Raw genomic sequence first — 19,703 nt, 5'->3', positions numbered from 1 at the left:
ATGCATTCTCAAGAACAATTACTAATCACCTTCGGTTTCATGGAAGTATATCTTTATGTGCATTATATGTGGCTGAGCATTCCTACCATTCAAAAGCAGCCTGGTATAGATTCATTGATTCACCTATACGCAAACTGTCTGCAGATAGTGGTTTCCAGGGAAGCCAGAGGAGCAACTTACTTCCCAGCCACTGCTAGGCTAGGGCTGAGGCTCCTAGAATTCAGGGATAAGGATGCAGTTTATTTATAAGAAATACATCCGCACAGCGGCTGGGGAAGTCATTGGGCTGAGCACTATAGTCAGGACATGAGAAGTGAATGAATGGGTCAATTTGGACTTCTTTGAGTCTGGTTTTGTTTTGGTTTTCTTGAGTCTGTTTTTTATTAAAAAATGTTTTATGGCAAAGGCAATACATCTTTATTGCAGAAAATTGAAGTACCAGTAAGCAAAGAGAAATAATAATATTCACCCACAGTTCTACCAACTGGAGGTAACAAAAGCAAACGTGTTGGGGTATATTCTCCTCTTTATAAACCTGTATTGTTTATGGAAGGATCATAGTGTATTTTTGCAACCAGGTTATTTCACTTAAAAATACTGCAGCCATATCATTAAATATTCTCCGATGTCATTTTCTTTGGCTCATGATAACTTACTGAATGGATGTCTCATCTGTGATGTTTGTGTAATTTAATAACTTCCCTAATGTGCCTCGAGACCACAGCCAGATAAATGGAGTCTTTATATATGACCACCTGAAACAGTGTCCTCAGGGCCTGTCCTCCCTCCTGTTATTACTAACTGGTAAGTGAAATTTCCAGGCCACATCCCATCGGGTCCTAGATCCTCGACGACACGTGGGCCTCCGGAGCAGTCCCAGGGCCGCAGTCAGTGCTGTGACTGGGCTTTCCCACTCCCCGCCGGCATGCAGCGACAGCCCTCGTGGTGTATAGCGTCTAGGGTTCTGCAGTGCTTCCTCCTCTGGTGTAACCCTCCGCACTAAGTGTGAGTCTTTCTGATTCTCCGGACAGAAGGGAGGTGCCATCGAGGCCCGAGAAGCTGCCGTGACTTGCCAAAGGGCACCCCAGCGGCGAGGCTCAAGGCCAGATTCTGACCCTGACTTTTAGATTCTCAGCTTTGTCTTTGGAGTCTGAAGCCAAGAAAGCTGCTCATCTCTGTTCCTCTGTTGTCTTGGGTGATAGGCAGAGAGGAGCACGCGGGGTGGGCTGGGGACACCCCCAGAATACCAGCACCTATCAGTTCTCTGGGATTCCTATTGTAATGTGATGCTGTGAGGAGACAAAGGAAGGGAAAGAGGAAGGAGGAAGGAAGAACAAAACAGAAAAGCTTAAAAGAACCAGGAGGCTAAAAAGATAGGTGCTGGGATTCTGTGGGCGTCCCCAGCCCACCCCGCGTGCTCCTCTCTGCCTATCACCCAAGACAACAGAGGAACAGAGATGAGCAGCTTTCTTGGCTTCAGACTCCAAAGACAAAGCCATTTCTCCCCCATGTTTTGCCCGCTCCATTTGCCTCCCTGCACCGTCCTCATCCTGCAGGGTGGGGAAGCGCCCTCTGGGGGGCGGGAACACCTGGCTCTGGGATAGCAGCTGAAGACATTTGACATAAGAAGGAGGGTGGACCTGAGCTCTGTCTTCACACCTCAGAGGGGCCTGACCTGACAAGAGCCATCACACGTGAGCTCCGAGGCCTCCTCGGGCAGACACTTGGCCACAGGTGAAAGGTGTAAGGGCAGCAGTTTCTACGCATACGCAGGAGCCATTACAGTCAGCCGCTTGGCAAGCAGTGGGCGCCACAGACAGTGGGAAGCACGCTGACTTGGGAGTTCATTTTCTTTTTTAAATGTTTATTTTTGAGAGGATGAGAGAGGGGGAGACAGAGTATGAGTGATGGAGGGGCAGAGAGAGAGGGAGACCCAGAATCCGAAGCAGGCTCCAGGCTCTGAGCTGTCAGTACAGAGCCTGACTCGTAATTCAGGAACCATGAGATCATGACCTGAGCTGAAGTTGGACGCTTAACGGATTGAGCCACCCAGGCGCCCCTGACTTGGAAGTTCGTGTCTCACTCTCTTGTTAGCTGTGGGCCATATGAAAGTCATACGCAGAATCTGACTTGTTTCTTCATCTGTAGAAAGGAGGAAGAAACCAAGGTAAGTCACTATATGGATACAAAGTAATACGAACAATGTATATAGATACAGAAAATGCCAAGCATATATTAGGAAGTCCATGAGTATTGGCTTTCATGTTCCCTGCAACTGGAGATTCCATCAGAAGGCATATGAAAACCACATGGTGATCTCTTCACCTAGAACTAAGAGTCTGGCACTTTGTGATTTTGTCTATGATGACATTGCTTGTGTGTGGGGATGGTGGAGATAGGTAATAAGATAAAGCCCCAAGAAAAAGGCAGATACTTGGAATGATTTCTCTAAATCTCTTTGGCATGCGGATGCGGTAGACTGTGTGTCTCTAAAGCAGCGGCCACACATTGGCTAGGGAGGCCTTACCAGCCTCTCCAGAGTCCCTTCAGTGTCTCCCAAGACACCCAGATAAATACACAGTCTAAGCACGAATTGTTTGCTTGTGGTGGAAATTCAGTATCAACACCAGTCACTTCCCTGCCCCTCACCTCAGCCCCTAAGCTGCTCTCTGCTAGAAAACTGGGAGCTGCTTTGCCCTATAAGTTGGTGAACTACTTTAAAGTAGTGTCACCCTGAAGATACAAATGCATGCTCTGTTCTTGTCTTGCCCGTGGTTAACGATTCCTTGGATAAGAGTGGCATACTAAGAAGCTACATAGCATTGGCTCACCTGCCCTGTCTCTTAATGTTGGAAACCCACGAGGAGAAGCAGGTACTTACAAGAACACATATCATTTGGGGGTACCATGAGGAGAACCCAAAGAAAAGCGTCCTTCCCATGAAGTAATTTTTTGAAACCTTTACTTATTTAGAGAGAGAGAGATAGCAGGGGAGGGGCAGAGAGAGAGAGGAAAACAGAGAATCCCAAACAGGCTTCACACTTTCAGTGCAGAGCTCATTGCAGAGCTTGAATTCACTAACTGAGATCAGGATCTGAGCCAAAACCAAGAGTCAGACACTTAACCAACTGAGCAACTCAGGCGCTGCCCTGCCTCCCACGCCCCCACCCCGCGCCCCATGAAATAATTTTTGACCGTAGAGCAAGGGTTGGTAGTCTTTCCGAAACAGTGAACTGTCCAACTACTTTTCTTTGGCATTCAACTTACTTGTTCTTTCATCCATTCGTTTAATTAAGTGATATGTATTTCTTGAGCAGCTTGCTAGGCCCTGGAAATAGAACACCGATTCACAAGGTTCCTGCTTGTAAGAAGTTTGGAGTTTAGTGAAAGAGTCGCCCTAAAGCTCAGAGACATAGGCTGTGGTCTGCCCAGCCATGGTGGGCTGTCACACATTGTCACCAGACTGAGGTAAAGGTGTGGCTCTCTTGAGCGTGGCGCCATAGTACCCTGGACCCCTGCTGAGCCAGGGTCCCATTGAGGAGGTAGAAAGATACAGTCATTCACACAGTGCATCAAAGATTAGAGAAGAACAGGTGGTAAATCATTTCCAAGGCTTTATAACCTTCTGTAGGCTCAGTCTGAAATAAGCCCAATGATACAGAACTTACTAATGACCTGAAATACTCATTTTTCTACTTCCTGTGCTTTCATGCTAATTTTTAGGCATATTCCTACCCATTATCCTGAGTTAAAATATTTTGATCTTCTCTCTCTACTCCATCCTGAACAGTATTTCTCACTTAGAAAAATAGAATTTTTCTTTCAGTAATTGCGCTCTCCTCTAAGCTCAGTCTATCCCTAAGTTTGGTCCAAAACTTGAGGGTCCCTTGGGGGAGGCGTTACAGGCCATCAGAGTAAGACAATGAGGAAAGAAGGGAGACGGAAGTTAGTCACTAAAGCATCTATAATGTCAAAGCAAGCTCATGAAAACATGATGGCAAAATCACCACAACATCAAATCTCTGTTCCTAAAAATTCAAGTCTGACAAACTAAGATTTTTCTGAAGTTTGTAGCAAACTCCCTGGGTGGCAAAACCAAGCCTGAACTGACATGAGTCTATTTATAGTCTTGTATTTATCTTACTTAGTATGAATATTCATACATTTCATTAAAGAAATATTCATGTGTTTAATTATGAGATGCTGCCACACACCCTGTTGGGGGTGTTATGTAATTTATGGAAAATGCCCCATATTACCTTTCTAAAATTCAAAAGATTCTGAATTCTTAAACACATTGATCTCATGGATTTGATTTCTTTGAAGGGATTGTGGAACTATATATTTTCTTCAGTCTGCCGTATGATCTACTTTTTATCTTTCATTGAGACAATTTTTCTTTAATTTTCTTAAGAGTACAAAGCAGAATCTTTTCTAAAACACCTTTTGCTTCTTAGCCACATATACTTTCTCCCTAACCGCCCCTGCCCTCCCGCATTAGGCTAGCACCTTGGGCTTTTTTCATAATTAAAAAAAATTAAGTCCCTATGTATTTTTGTATCATCTTTCTTTTAAAAAAACAGGTTTATTGAGGCATGATTTACATATTATAAAATTCACTTGTTTTGAACCTACAATTCAATGACTTTTAGTCCATTTACAGGGTGGTGGGATCATCACAGTCCAGTCCTGGAACATTTCCATCACCCCCAAGAGAAAACTCCCACCCAGACAAATACTAACCTACTTTCTGTCCGTATTGGGAGACCCTGCTATATGCCAGCCACAGTGCAAACAGTCTTTTGGAGGAAACTGAGGCTCAAGTAATAGTGGATAAAACTAGGATTTAATGCAGATCTTCTAGAGTCCGTGATCTTTCCCAGGGCTGCCCGAGGACATCAGGAGTGACCACTTGCTGGACAGGATCAGAAACACTGGTGGCCCAGGCATGGATGTCGGACAGAGTGACCACCAGCAGGTGGTGAACTGGATGACCTTTGGGTTCCAGCCAGTTCTGAGCTTCTGTGATTCTATAAATCCATAAAGTGCTTCCAACTAAGCCGGGGACTTATTTTAATGAATAGATAAGAATGATGTGTCATGAACAGACTAATTGCATATAAAAGGAGCGCTTCTGAAGTGTGCAGTGTGTTCCCTTAAGCACTTTAAACGCCCCCCAGAGATGCTGTTTGCAGTGACAATTTGCATTATCAATGAAGAGGCAGTTTGCCAAGCAAAGTGGAGCATCAGCCTCACCATGATTCAAGTCACCACACATTCCAACATATTGATGTACAAATTAATGAAACCTTTGATAGATTTATTTTCTCAACTTATAAAATTTAAAAGTGGTACTTCTGATGTAATTGTAGTGGTATGCTGGTGTAGGAGATACAGAAGACTAGTTGATAGATGAAATAAATGGTTGTGTAATTGAGGAAACATCTTTTATGTTGTTACTAAGAATTACCTTCCTCTGTCCATTAAGAGAAATCCATTCTCAAAGCCAGCAAGCTCCAGCCCTCTAGGCCATTCTTTCCACACCATACCCGCTCTGTGATCCAGACTGTTACCTGCTCCTCCCATATCCCTCAGATTTCAGAAACTGTATTCTTTCTGTATCTTCTGCCTGATCAAAGCCTAGATCTAGGATCTATTTATGATCCATTACTTATACCTTGGTATGACATTTGGATCTCTAAAATCTCCAAAAAGAGATTTCAGGCCCACTGGTTTTAAAGCCTGTGGCAATTTTAGAGAAAAAGATAATATGATCTCTGATAAAGGTATTTCAGTGCACAGGCAAGAATTTTGTACTCCATTGACTTTTCTGGGTGCGTCTAAAATGTTATTGCACATTGTTGAAAGATAAACTTGTGGCGTATTGAAATTGTTAAGGGTTTATTTGAGCAAAAATCAATTAGAATTGGACAACATCCAATCTAGAAGATAGAAAAATGCCCTAAGAAACTATACTGAAAGACTCTCAGTGGCAGAAGGGAGTAGGAATAAGGGAGTAATAATGGGCAAAGAAAAGGTCGGTTATTGCAACCTTTGCTTTAGGGGATGGCAGAGGTCGATTAGGAAGATGACATCACTAGTCCTCCCTGATCAACTGGTTTAAGATTTCATATCTGGGCGAGCTGAAACTGTAATTAAGTTAAGTCTTGGTTTGGTGACATGGGGCTTAGCATAAGCAACTCTACTCTGGGCCTGTGGTCTTGTTTTTAACAATTCCTTCTTTTGGTTAGATTTTTAGCCTGAGAGATGCAATCAAAATTTAAGGCGTAAGCACGACTCCCAGCTACCTCCCTGGAGCTCTCACAGCTTTTTGCTTAATCTTTGTGTGATATTCACAGGACATATGTCTTTTTGCCGAATCTCTTCGCAGCATTCACAGATCGCAACACCATGCTCACATGCTTTAAGTTGGTCGTTCTCTTTGTTCCTTTTCTGATGTTCTAGTCTTAGGAAGATCATTTGCTTGGTGGTTAGTGGCTGCAAACATGATTTTGAAGCTTTTGAGAGAATACAGTGTGCCAGGGAGACTACTATAATTATTATAAGCTGGATAATTCCCAATGTGTGGAGAGCATTTCAGAACCATGGCTCCCAAGACTCAATACAATCAGAATCAAATAAGTCACAGAAAGACCCCATTGACAGAGTTACTTTCTTAAGCCAACTGGCTTATTTAGTGATCTACTGTAAGTGGAGTCTCAACTTCCCCAGAACCATCAATCCAAGTGCAGCAAATGGCATTGGCGATAGCACAAATACCACTCTGCCCAGGTAGAAAGTAATCAAAGACTATTCTATTATCAAGAACATCTTTGCCCAGAGAGTCAGGATTTTCGTCAGGCAGCTGTTACTTTAGCAGCAGCTTCTGCAATACCTTCAAGAGTTAAGAAGAGGTTCCTAATCACAGCCTCATTTGTACATGCTCCTATCCAGGGCGGTAGGGATCTGCCAAAGGAAGCAGATTTTGAATCATGAATGACTCCTGGTAATTTCCATTTGAGTCTTGTGGCTCCAGAATGGAAAGGTGATAGCCAGGGAGGCCAGTAAAATTCAAGGGTCTCTTGACTTTGTGGTGAGGGAAGAAGGAATCAAAAGAAATGTTTTTAATCTGACAATTTTGGAGGAAGCAGTCTACCTTAGTGTCAGCTACTTTTGTTCCTAGTCCATTTGATTCTAAGGTCTCTCAAGCGCTATAGACCACTATTACAGAATTGACAAGGAAATTTGGTTATTCCTATGGCATACAACATTTTAAGATAACAGGAATTATGACTGATAATATTATACCAAGACATATTAGATTTTTAGGAATTTCATGCAATTTTTAGAACACTAATATTAATAACATGCATTCATACGCACCTAAGAAGGTTTATCATCACTTATTTCACAATGCTTCTCATGTAACTTAACATGTCAAATAAACCTAATTAGTTTAATATCAGTCTTTTACAAGGTGAGAGACAAATCCTTTGAGATTTTCCAGGGACCCTCTGAGAAATCTCAAAGTTAGTTTGCAGTTGAAGAGACTCCATTTAGAATGTGTGGAGAAAATGTCAAAAGGTTTGAATATTTGACAAATGGGATCTCAGATCAGTATGAAATAATACTTATTTTTATCTCTTTAACCAATGTGACAATAGAAGATGTTAAAGGCAGATACAGAAAATTATAGAGTTGTGAGCAAAACTTTGCTCTTTTAAGATCTAGAAGACCAGGTTTTCTTGAGTAATGAAAGACCTGATTAAAAAAAAACATGAAAAACAGTAAATTGTTTTGGTAAGACACAAGATCTTTACTGTCCAAGCAGATTACTTAAAAGGTAAAAACCTTTGGTTACAATTTTGTGTTAAGAGTAGACCAGTAATCTAATTAAACTCTGTCCTTTTAATAAAAAACAAAATTCTAATTTTGCATCACTGTACTTCTGATATTAAACTCATTCTTTAAAAATGTAAATTAATTCATTCCAATCTTAGCCTGACCACACAAAAATTTCTTTCCCCGAGATTCCTTGTCCACAAATATTCTACAACTCTTTAACATTCATTCAGATTTTGTCCTAGGTTTTCTTCTTTCTCATTCTGGAATCAGGAATCATTTTACTCTCCTTATCTACTTTTCATACATAACTCTTTTCCTTCACTATTATTTTTAATAGGTGGTTTAATTACATATATTGATTATAATTTTTAGCTCTTAGATTCTTTAATTTCTAGTGAAAACTAAGAAGTAAGTAATGGTGGACTATTATATTAGCATTCTGTGGACTGGCAAATTTATAAAAACAGTTTATAATTTCTAAAGCATATTCTTCCTCATAGTAAATTTTATAATTTGGTATAAATAAGTTTATTAATAGGCCCAAGTATCTTTAGTTCCTCTGTAAAAGAAAGCCAAAAGTGGATAGACCTATGTTCAATAACTAATGTTCCAATATTTTATATTATTTGGGAATGATCTAAATATTCAATGAATATGCATCATTTAACTTATATCAGCATGACTTAAGGTTTCAAGTTACTAAAAAGATTTTGGAAACTATTTGTCAGTAGACACAACATAGTATTATTGTTGAAATATTTACCTACAAACCTTTATCTTACACCTGTTTAATTGATTTGTTCTTAACAATTATTTTTACATGAAAATTTCATAAGGTATTAAACAGCTAACCATCATTTTAAGTTATCTTTTTTTTGATGACAGATTCTGTAACAGATAACATGAACTTATTTGACTTTTAGTAAATCTAAGTAGAATAAAAATAAGTTTATATTTAATGCTGATAATTCTAAAGACATGTATGTTTTATTTAAACTAACAAACTTAAACTTGCTTTTATTTATCAAAGATCACCCTAAATGATGTGAACTTGAAAAACACTTAGGTTAGTTTCTATATTTCTGAGAGTATACTTTATATAAACACTTGTCTTTAAATAGAGCTCTTTACAAATTAATTGTGACAATACTGACCAGCGGTACAAAAATCACACATTTATAGCCTACATATATAGACATATATAAACATAAGGACAGTTACACATACGAAGAGAGACCTATTATAGCTTTCATTTAAAACTTTAAGCCACAAGATGGGCATTATAATGCAAAACTCACTAGTTTCTAAAGAGCACTTGTATTCAAATGGGGCAGACAGCATAAAGTTACCATTTTTAAACTTTTTACCTGTATTTGTGAAAAAAACTTCTAAGATTTTCCACAGGCTGAGCTTTTAAATAGCCTGTCTTAGGGGCACCTGGGTGGCTCAGTAGGTTAAGCATCCAACTTTGGCTTAGGTCATGACCTCATGGTTCCTGGGTTCAAGCCCTGCGTCAGGCTCTGTGCTGACAGCTCAGACCCTGGAGCCTGCTTTGGATTCTGTGTCTCTTTCTCTTTCTGCCTCTCCCCTACTCACACTCTGTGTCTCTCTCCCTCTCAAAAAATAAGTAAACATTAAAAAATTTTTTAACAGAAAAAAATAATAATAAATAATAGCCTTTCCTTTTCTTCCCACCCCCAGAAGAATTACTTATTTCCTAGAGAAAACCTAGTAAAATACTTATATCTCAAAAGGCACAGAGAAAGAATGCAAATTTCCAAGAGGGACTTTTGTTCCCTAAATTCAGATCTTTTATAATATCTGCAAGCCTTTTGAGATGAATAGGGAAGTTTGGGGATTGGTAAAAAGGATAGGTGGGCTTTGAATTATTTCTAGAGCCAGATTTCTATTCTTATAAAGACTAAATTTGTAAGACAAGTACAATTGTCTTTAATTCCTCAAAGACTTGAGTTGCAACCTGAATGATATCAAGAGACTGACACAACTATCCAATTACATTACCTTCAATTTCCTTGTTTATATCAGAGAGAAGATCTTTAATCAAAAGTTTGCTATGTTCTAGATTTAAGGCTGTATTTCTTTGGGGTGTTTTCAAAAATCCTTCCACCAAAGGCTTCACATGTTTTTCTTTCTTGCTAGGTACGTAGCTTAATTTTCGCTGAGGGGAGAAGAACTAAAAAAAAAAAAAAAAAAGTTCCTGTCAGGCTCTTAATATCAGCTTCTAATTTGACCAACTTTGGACCATAGAGCTACTTAAAAAAAAATATAATAATAATGATCCTTTCATATAGCATGTCAGGTTAAAAAAACAAAACAAATATCTTGTCAGGTTACAGCCAGTACGAATAGTAAATAGTACTGGCAGTAGTGAATGAACTTGTGGATTGAATAGGTGTCCCCAAATAGAGTACAAAAGATATGGCCCTCCTGAGATCCCGAGCGACTCCCTAAGGCAGCCAGAAGAAAGACTTGGACAATTTCCTTGACAGCTGGCAAAAGTCGGTAGGACCCCAGCTGCAAATGGAGTACAACCCACCTTTCTGCCCAGCCATATTTTGGGGACCCCAACCTCACAGTTGCCAAACCAAATTCTGATGACACAAGAAGAGATGAACAAGAAAGTAATAACTGTCCCTGGGAGAGAAAGATCAACCCAATGGGTAAATGGCTTTGTAAATGACTTTTTTAAGTGGCATCTTTAAAAAAATTTAAATTCCAGTTAGTTAACTTACAGTGTAGTATTAGTTTCAGGTGTACAATATGGCGATCAATACTTCCATACATTACTCAGTGCTCATTACAAGCACTTTCCTTAATCTGCATCATCTATTTCACCCACCCCCCTACCCACCTCCCTTCTGGCAGCCATCATTGTGTTCTCTGTAGTTAAGAGTTGGTTTCTTGGTTTGCTTCTCCCTTTTTCCCCCCTTTTACTCATTTGCTTTGTTTCTTCAGTTCCACATAGGAGTGAAAGCATAATATATTTGTCTTTTCTGTTGCCATTACACTTAGCATTATACTCTCTCGCTCCATCCGTGTTGTCGCACATGACAAGATTTATTCTTTTCTATGGCTGAATGATATTCCACATCTTCTAAGCCATTCACCATTGGATGGACACTTGGGCCTGCTTCTGTATCTTGGCTGTTATAAACGTAGGGATGCATGTATCCCTTTGAATTGGGATTTTTTTGAGTTGTATTTTTTGGGTCAATACCCAGTAGTGCTCTTGCTGGATCATAAGGTACTTCTATTTTTAACTTTTTGAGAAACCTCCATACTGTTCTCCAGAGTGACTGTACCAGTTTGCTTTCCCACCAACAGTGCAAGAGAATTCCCCCTTCTCCCCATCCTCATTAACACCTGTTGGGTCTTGTGTCGTTGATTTGAGACATTTTGATGGGTGTGAGATGATATCTCATTGTCATTTTTATTTTTATTTCCCTGATGATAAGTAATGTTGAATATTCAAAGATCTAATTCTTACAGGCATTTTTGCCTGCCAGTCTGAATTTGGGAAGGAAGAGACAACACGAAATTTTATCTTTCTCTCTCAATCAGGCACTACAGATAGAGATCTGAGAGAACTGACTTTGTTAAGAATTGTTACCCTTTGCCAGCTCCTGCCAGTTTCCCAGCATCCTGTCTGTTTCCCAGGCTCTGGATCAAATGGAGTATCCCAGTGTGTCTCTTCCTGGTCACCGGAAACTATAGAGAAGGAAGAATAATCCTTTATGGTGAGTGCTTGGCTGAGACCCCTTTTTCTCTAGGACACCTAATAAATGGATAGGTTTATTTAGGTTAAAAGTTCCCTACTGTGGCCACTGTTTTTCAAGATTATCTTTGGGGTGCCTGAGTCAGTCAGTTAAGCGTCCGATTTTGGCTCAGGTCATGATCTCACAGTTTGTGGGTTTGAGCCCCACGTCGAGCTCTGTGCTGACAGCTCAGAGCCTGGAGCCGGCTTCGGATTCTGTGTCTCCCTCTCTCTCTCCGCCCCTCCCCCATTCATGCTCTGTTTCTGTCTCAATAATAAACATCCAAAAAAAAATTTTTTAAAGATTATCTTTGACTAAGTTTAACCTGTTTGTTCAGTCTTAAAATAACATTTTATTCATCTCAGGCCTCACACTGGACTCCAGCTTAAGCCAGACCCATTCCAACTCCAGACCTGGTTCAGTTTCTTAGTCAGAACCAGTCTAACCCTGGAGCTAGTCCTATTCCAGCTGGTTTCTGGACCCAGTCTGGAAAAAGAAATACTCAAGAGAAGTTTGAAAGCTCATAATACAATAGCTGTGAAGCTAGGATCGTAGAGGGACTTGCAGGTGACCTCCAGAGATAGCAGAAAAACAATGGGTTCAGGGGACTCAACAGGTGCCCATTGTGCCTGGGGACCCCTAAGGATTTTCTTTGGTTCCCTTTTCTAATACTAGGACCGTTAAAAGATAAACTGAGTCATGTTAAAAATTTTAAGTTTATTTGAGCAAAAATTGATTTGAATTAGGCAGCATCCAATCTTGCAGATGAAAGGGGCCCCAAAGGAGCTCTACAAAATGCAGGCGTTTTATAGGGAGATGGGCGTGGGAACAAGGAAGGTACACTAGGCCAAAGAGCAGGTTGGTTATTGCAGAATTTCTTTAGGGGATGGCAGGAGTCTGTTGAGCAGATTACCTCGCTGATGCAGGTATCAGGTGGTTCCAGATTGACTAAGATTTCATTTCTGGCAGAGCTGAAACTGTGATTAAGTCTCCATTTGGTGATATGGGGCTGGGCTTAGCATAAGTGACTCCAATTGGGGCCTGTTTTTCTTCTTTTTAACAATATGTTATAATTAACATCTATGTATATCTTCTTGGTTGGCAAAGAGCTTTAACCTGTACTGTATCACTTAATTATGATGCTCCTATGAAGATGGCATTGTCAGTTGTTATTAATTAGCTTTGCAAATTATCAGTGGTATCATTAATAGTTAATGATAATAAGTGAGACAAGGTATATAATTTATTTGGTATTGAGCTTTCTGACTTAGCAAATTGAATAAGTTAGCTTATAGTGATCTTTAAAGTCTTCTTTAAAGTCTTCACCCTTACTTTTAGAGACAAGGAAAATGAGGCTCAGAGATATTAAGGAACTTGGCCAAGGTTCACCCAGCTAGTAAGAGTGGGGTTGGGATTGAAATTTTATGTCAGTTTTCTCTGGGACACACCCTCCATAACAGTTTAAGTGGCAAAGTGTTGCCCAAGATAAGCTGTGCTATCAAACTATGGCACTACCGGTGAGATCCCAGACTTCAGAATCAAGCACCTGAGCTGAAGGCTTGGACTTGATAACAAATTTTCCAGACCATTGAGTTATTTGCCTCTTTCTGGTGAACTAGGGAGAAGACAGAGCTTCCTTTCACAAATGGTAGCAGAGTGGTTTTATTTAAACTTAGAAATTTATACACTTGGGGTATTTTACTGCTAGAATTAATTTGTTATACGGTGTTGCCCAAAGATACTTAAAATATTAACAGGGGACGCCTAGGTGGTTCAGTTAGTTAGGTATCCAGCTCTTCATTTTGACTCAGGTCATGATCTCATGGTTGGTGGGATCGAGCCCTGTGTGGGGCTCTGTGCTGAGAGTGCAGAGCCTGCTTGGGATTCTCCCTCTGACTCTCTCTCTGCCCCTCCTCTGCTCGCATGTGTGCTCATGCACTCTCTCAAAAATAAATAAATAAATACTAATGACAAACTAGTAACAGGATTTTCCCAAGTGTTAACTTACGTCTCTAATCTCATTACAATTCATCCCCTCCAGTTCTCCACACAGCACTATGAGCTGTCTCTGCATCTGTATGTTTATGCAAGCAAAAATGTGTGTTCAAATGCTTCCATTTGGCCTTATTTTTGTATAAGGGTGCTCATCTTGCTAGGTAGTAGGGTGGTCTGAAGATGCACTCCGTGGTGCCTGAGCCACAATTCAGTGGTGAGGAGCACCAGATTGTGTCCCTTTCAACTCCCTTGTTTGCAAGAGGAGGATTTCAGTAATAAAATGCAGTTGAAATTAATTTATGTTGAGTCAGTACCCTGAGAAACCAGGTGGTAAAGAGGTGGAAAGGAAAGAGGGAGGGGAAAGGATGTGTGGTGGAAATGTGTTCTCTCTGAGAAGCATAGTTTGCCAGGAAATCCTGTGATGACTGTCTTGTTGGCAGTTGGAATGTGACTCCTGTTAAGCATCTCTTTGATACTGATCAGTGTTCTTTCTTTCTAGTTTTTCTGGTTTGCTGAACTAAAATCCTTCTCACCTCTTGCCCACTTTCTTGCTCATTGGTTTTGATATTTATACATATTTGAAAAGAGAATTTGTGATAAGTGTTTCCTTTTTCCAAATAATAATGTTAAAATGACAAACACTGCCTAAAATGAACAAGGTATTTCCTCCCTGGGTGGTAGAAGCAATTAAGCTGAGTCTGTTACTTGTGTAAAGGCTGCCCTGAGGGCCTTCCTGTCTTATCATCTCTAGCACAGGTGTATGATCTAGACCACAAGGTTCAAAGCAAAGCCAAGAACAAATAGATATGTTTTATTTGGCTCACACAATTGAAAAAAAATTGTTTTAAATAGTTGCCAACTTTAAAACAAATCAGGATTGCTCACCTAAAAATCCTTATTTCTAGCATCTTTTGAAAAACTCAGCTGTATATATGAGGCCCACAATTGCCTATAGTAAAATGAGGTCCTGGTCATGTAGCTCTGTCCTTTTAGAAGGGACATATTCCTTCTAGGGGGCTATGGTCCTCACCTCTTTTTCATGTCTTAAAAAAAAAAAAGCATTGGCCACTTTAGGCATTTGACATTAGAATTCTAGAAAACTGGTCAATGTCTGCCACCCCCAATCTCCCCTGAAAACCAACCACCAAACATGACAAATTTCTCTTATTTTGTTACAAACAGTGACATGTTGATATTTGGGAGAAGGTGTTCACTGTCAGCCCGCGCTTGAGCATGTACATATTAATTGTTTCTGTGCTGTGTGTCCGCACTGTGTTCTGGGGCTCTGCACTCTCCCCTCACCCCGCCCCTACAAATCCCGGGAGGGCAGAGGATAAACTCTGAGGCGAGGCCGACCAACCTTTGGATTCTGATTGTGCCATTCGCTAATCACATGATGTTGGATAAATCAGTTGATCTGTTCTAGTCCCAGGATTTTCTTCTATAAAGTGAGGATATTGTGAGGGTAAAATGAATCAATGTCTGTTTGCACAGACCTGACCCACTTTAACACCAAACACATATTCCCTGTTTCTGTTCTCCCCCTTAGAACCAATCACTAGATTGAGTTGGCAAGCTCACTCACTAAACTGACAGCCAAATGGGTCAAACCAGTTGCTGGAAATCACAGAACCCTCCCTGTGGGCAAGTGGTGTGATATGGGATGCCATGTAATAGAGAAAGCCCCTTCTGGAGCCGCCTGGGCATTCTGAAGGTTCAGGTGCCCCCAGGTCTGGAGGTATCTCAAGGTCATATCTTCCATCAGAATGGACTGGAAGAATCCTTTGTTATAGAGTTGTTGCTGAACAGCAACTACTTCAAAAGGAGGTATGGGGACTAATTTGAGATCAGATTTCAGAGCGGAGCCCAAAGGCTTCCAGTTAAGTGTGAAGCCGAATGAGAGAGAACAAAAGGGAGTGAGATATGCCAAAAGTGTGATTCATGAATTTACATTCAATAAGAAACCCTTCCAGCTATAATTATCACGTTTTTGCTAATATTGAGTTTCTAGATGTCAGACTTAATATTTGAGTAAACTAATTAAAGAATATTTTTTTTCAAGCCTTGACAAACAATCTTTTTTTATTCAAAGTTTTCAAATGTACTTTTCTCGCCCCCTGAAACTGACTGATCTGTAGGACCGGCACCACCGGAACCTGTCACCTCTGCTTTTCCTTTTCTCCATCCCTCCTCCCACCCTCATTCCCAGCTCTGTTTTGTGTTCTTTTGTTAAGGGGACTGTTTTTCAGACAGTGTTAATGTGACTTTTTTATGCATTTGCCAAATAGTTCTAGGTGGAATTGCCTCTGAAGATTTCCTCTTTGGCTGTGGCACATTCACACTCAAATTGTTGGACTCAGTAGGGCCATTGTCACATTATAACAGGGAAAATGCTTCATCATGTGTTGTAGAGCAAGATGGAATCTTTGCTAAGGAGCTCAGGGATCAAAGCAGAGGGAAAAGATTAATTTTTATGCATCAAGTCATTACAGAGGGAGAAGGAGACATTAAGATTGCCAGAGAGGAGGTTTTCTCCTCTAATATCGATATAGAGAATGTGTTGGGAGGACCGATGGCTCTGTCTTCAGATTTGTTTTTACTTTTAAAGTGCTCAGATCTAGGTCATAAGCTTGTTTACACATATTTCAGCTTTTATAAAGGGGCTCCATTAAAAATAGAGATCATTTTCCCAGGATTTAGGTACATCTAAAAATATTGTGATTGTTTTTGCTCCATTAAAATGCACAGCTACATTTCAGACAATTTTGAAAATAAAAGACAGGGAAAAAAAGACAAAGAAATCACTCTCTACCCTACTGTCCTAATGTGGCAACTCTGGTAAAGTGTTTCATGTTCGTCTTTTAAACAAAGCTACTGTTTAACATGCTCGCAGACACACACATGATTTTACGTCCTGTTTCTTTTGTTCTCCTAATATTCTCCTGTACACGATTTCCCACATCCTCACAGAGATTCGCTCAAACACAAGTGCCCAGTCTGTTAAGCTCTTCTTTTATTAGACATTTGGGTAACCTCCTTCCTTGGTTCTACTCCGAAAAACTATATTCGCACACCAGGATATTGTCGTACTTTGATTTATATTCTTAGAATGAATTCTCAAAGTGGAATTCCTGGATCAAAGGTTATAAACATTAAGAATTTGATGCAAAATTGCTTTTTAAAATAAGTATGCTGGTAGAGTGCCCTTTTAGCACATCAGGTGTACCTTTTGAACTTTCAGAAAAAGGTTCTTGTTTTTATATCTTGCTTAAATTTTTTGGTACATCACAGGCGTCACATATAGCAGCAGTTATTATTGTTATTAATAATAATAATTATTATCCTCCAGAAGAAACTGCAACCTTTCGTCACCAAACATTAGTATGGCAGCATGCTTAAGAGCAGTACAGAGTGACACAGTGTGAACTTGGGGATCAGGACACCTGGGCTCACAGCTGGACTCTGCCTTACTAGCTCAGTGATCTTAGCTCAGGATTTCTCGGCCTCAGCGCTATTGACATTTGGGGCTGATGGGCTTTGGCCTGTGAGGGCTGTCCTGCACCACACAGCATGTCCTAACAACATCCCTGACCTCTACCTCCCCCCTCCCCAGGGTGACAACCCAAAATGTCTCACAACGTTGTCAAATGTTCCTGGGGGACAGTGCCTTCCCCACTTAAGAATGATTGCTTTCGGCGAATTACCAGACCTCTCAGTGCCCCATTAAGTGAGTAAAATGGGGATAAAAATAATCAAGAGATTATTGGGAGGGCTAAGCAGACTTGCTTCTGGAAAATGTTACGAGGGGCTGTCACGTGCGAGGTGTGCAGCCAGTGCCAGCCATTATTGATCAAATACCTGATGACCACACTACAGCAGAATACTTGCTTGTTATTTTTACTATAAAAATTATATAATTTGAAATTTTTGGAAGAGTATTAGAAGCTAATAAGGATTTCCTATAATTCTAACAGCCAGGGACAGCCTTACTAGCCTTCAGGTATATTTCCTTTTTTTTAATGCAGCAAGAAGAGTTCATGGCACATTATAGTTGCTCAACAAATGTGTTCAGTGTCCATAAAAAGTGAGATAAAGTCATACACCATGTATAAAGTCTTGCCTCCTGTCTATCTCCCTTACTACTACATTGGGACTATTTGCCTGCATGTTTAGAAATTCTGTGAAGAGGTATTTAATAAGTGTATAATATCAACTCCATGATTGAGCTGTATATGATGTCAGTTTTTGAAATGTTTTTCCTAATTTTTTATTATGAAAAATTTTAAACATATATAAAAGTAGAAAGAATATATGCATACCCATATTTTAAATCATTTTAAAATAGTTTGCCACATTTTCTGTGTGTATGTGTCTGCCTGCATGATATAGATAAGAGTATTGAGTTGTTTTAATTATTTTGTGGGACCACTTAAAAGTAAGTTGCAAAGAGCATATGATTTTATTCTTAAAGACTTAAGCATGCCTCTCCTGAAAAGAGGGACCTCGTCCTACGTAATCATAATACACTTGTCACACCTAAGAAAATCAGCAATAGTACCCTCGTACCATGTCACATCTAGTCCATATTCACTTGTTCCCACTTGTCCCTGTCTAGCTCCCTTTTTCCTGCCAGAATCCCATGAAGGAGCCACATCGCATTTGGTTATGACTCTTTAGTCGCTTTTAGGTTAGAATTGAGCATCCACCTTTCCTTTTTAGATTTTATTAATGACTTTTTGAAGTTACCAGGCCAGTTGTTTTATAGGACATTCTGCATTCTGAATCTGTCTTATTGTTAGTGTCATTTAACGTGTCCTGCCAGCCTCTAGGCTTCCTGTAAACCGGAAGCGAGGACTAAAGTCTTAAGTAGCTTTAGGTAAACAGTTTTGGCACGGATGCTTCACAGGTGACTGCATCATCTGGTTGTCCCATGATCAGTGAGTCGAGTTTGACTACTTGATTAAGACGATGACCGTTAGATTTCTTTACTTAGAGGTGTGTTTTTTCCTTTGCAATTAGTACATAGTCTATGGCGTGCTACTTTGGTATCATGACTATCTTATTCCCTGACAGTTTTTCACCTATTATTTTTTTGCATCCTTGGTGATCCTTGCCCAGACTAGTTATTTTAGGGATCTTCAATTGGTGATTCTCCTAATTCTTCTCTTTCACCTAAAATTAATAGGTGCTGGTCTTCTGGAAAGAAGAATTTTGCCTCTCCAAAGGCAGGATAAATACTTAAGTTCTCATGTTCTAAGTATTAATTTAATGAGTAAGATAAAAGAGTTGTGGTTTTTTTCTCTTATTTTACTGTTCTTTTAATATTGTCATGGACTCATGAATTTGTCTTGGTGTTTTGAAATCATCTATAATAACGTTCTGATATTCAAGTTTGTCTGAAGGGCACCCCTCCTAGCTGACTTCCATGTCTTTTGGCATCTCTCCATTAGTCTTTCGGGTTCCTTGCTTTTGGGCTCAGTGTGTTCCAGGCCTTACTTCTACATTTTCTGCCTGCGCTCTGGAACCAGGCATTTCTCCAAGGAGCCTTGGTTCCTTTTAGTCATGAACAATTTAAATAATCTGTTGATCAATGCCTTTGTATATAAGATTTTCACCAAAATTGCTAGATTTGAAATTATTTTGACAAAAATTGTGAACTTTTTCATGCTTTTAATATACTTGCCAAATTTCTGTACAGAATGGTGGTAGTAATAATGTACATTCCTGCTGATATTTGAGAATGTCTACCTCACTACATTCACACTGACATTGACCTTTTTATGAAAGTAACTCTCCATAATACAGTTTTATGGATGTTTATAAGTGTATTAATTCTCATGCAATTTACCTTTATCCTACTGTAATATTTATTTGAAAGTTTAAAAATATATAAAGACTTTAATCTGCTGTCTACTGTACTTGTTGCAAATAATTGCAACAAGTCTTGGTGTTTTTTGGCTGTCAGATGTCTAGTTTTAATTTGTAAGTGGTCTAATAGTTTTACCTTTTCCTTGGTGATTTCATACATTTTTCTAGTACTTAGGCATTCCTTGCCTGCTCTAAGAAAAGTTAAATATTTCTCTATAT

This window comes from Suricata suricatta, chromosome 9, assembly GCF_006229205.1.
Source record: "Suricata suricatta isolate VVHF042 chromosome 9, meerkat_22Aug2017_6uvM2_HiC, whole genome shotgun sequence".
NCBI classification, from domain to species: Eukaryota; Metazoa; Chordata; class Mammalia; order Carnivora; family Herpestidae; genus Suricata; species Suricata suricatta.
The sequence above is the reverse complement of the archived record's forward strand: the minus strand, read 5'-3'. Positions refer to the sequence as shown.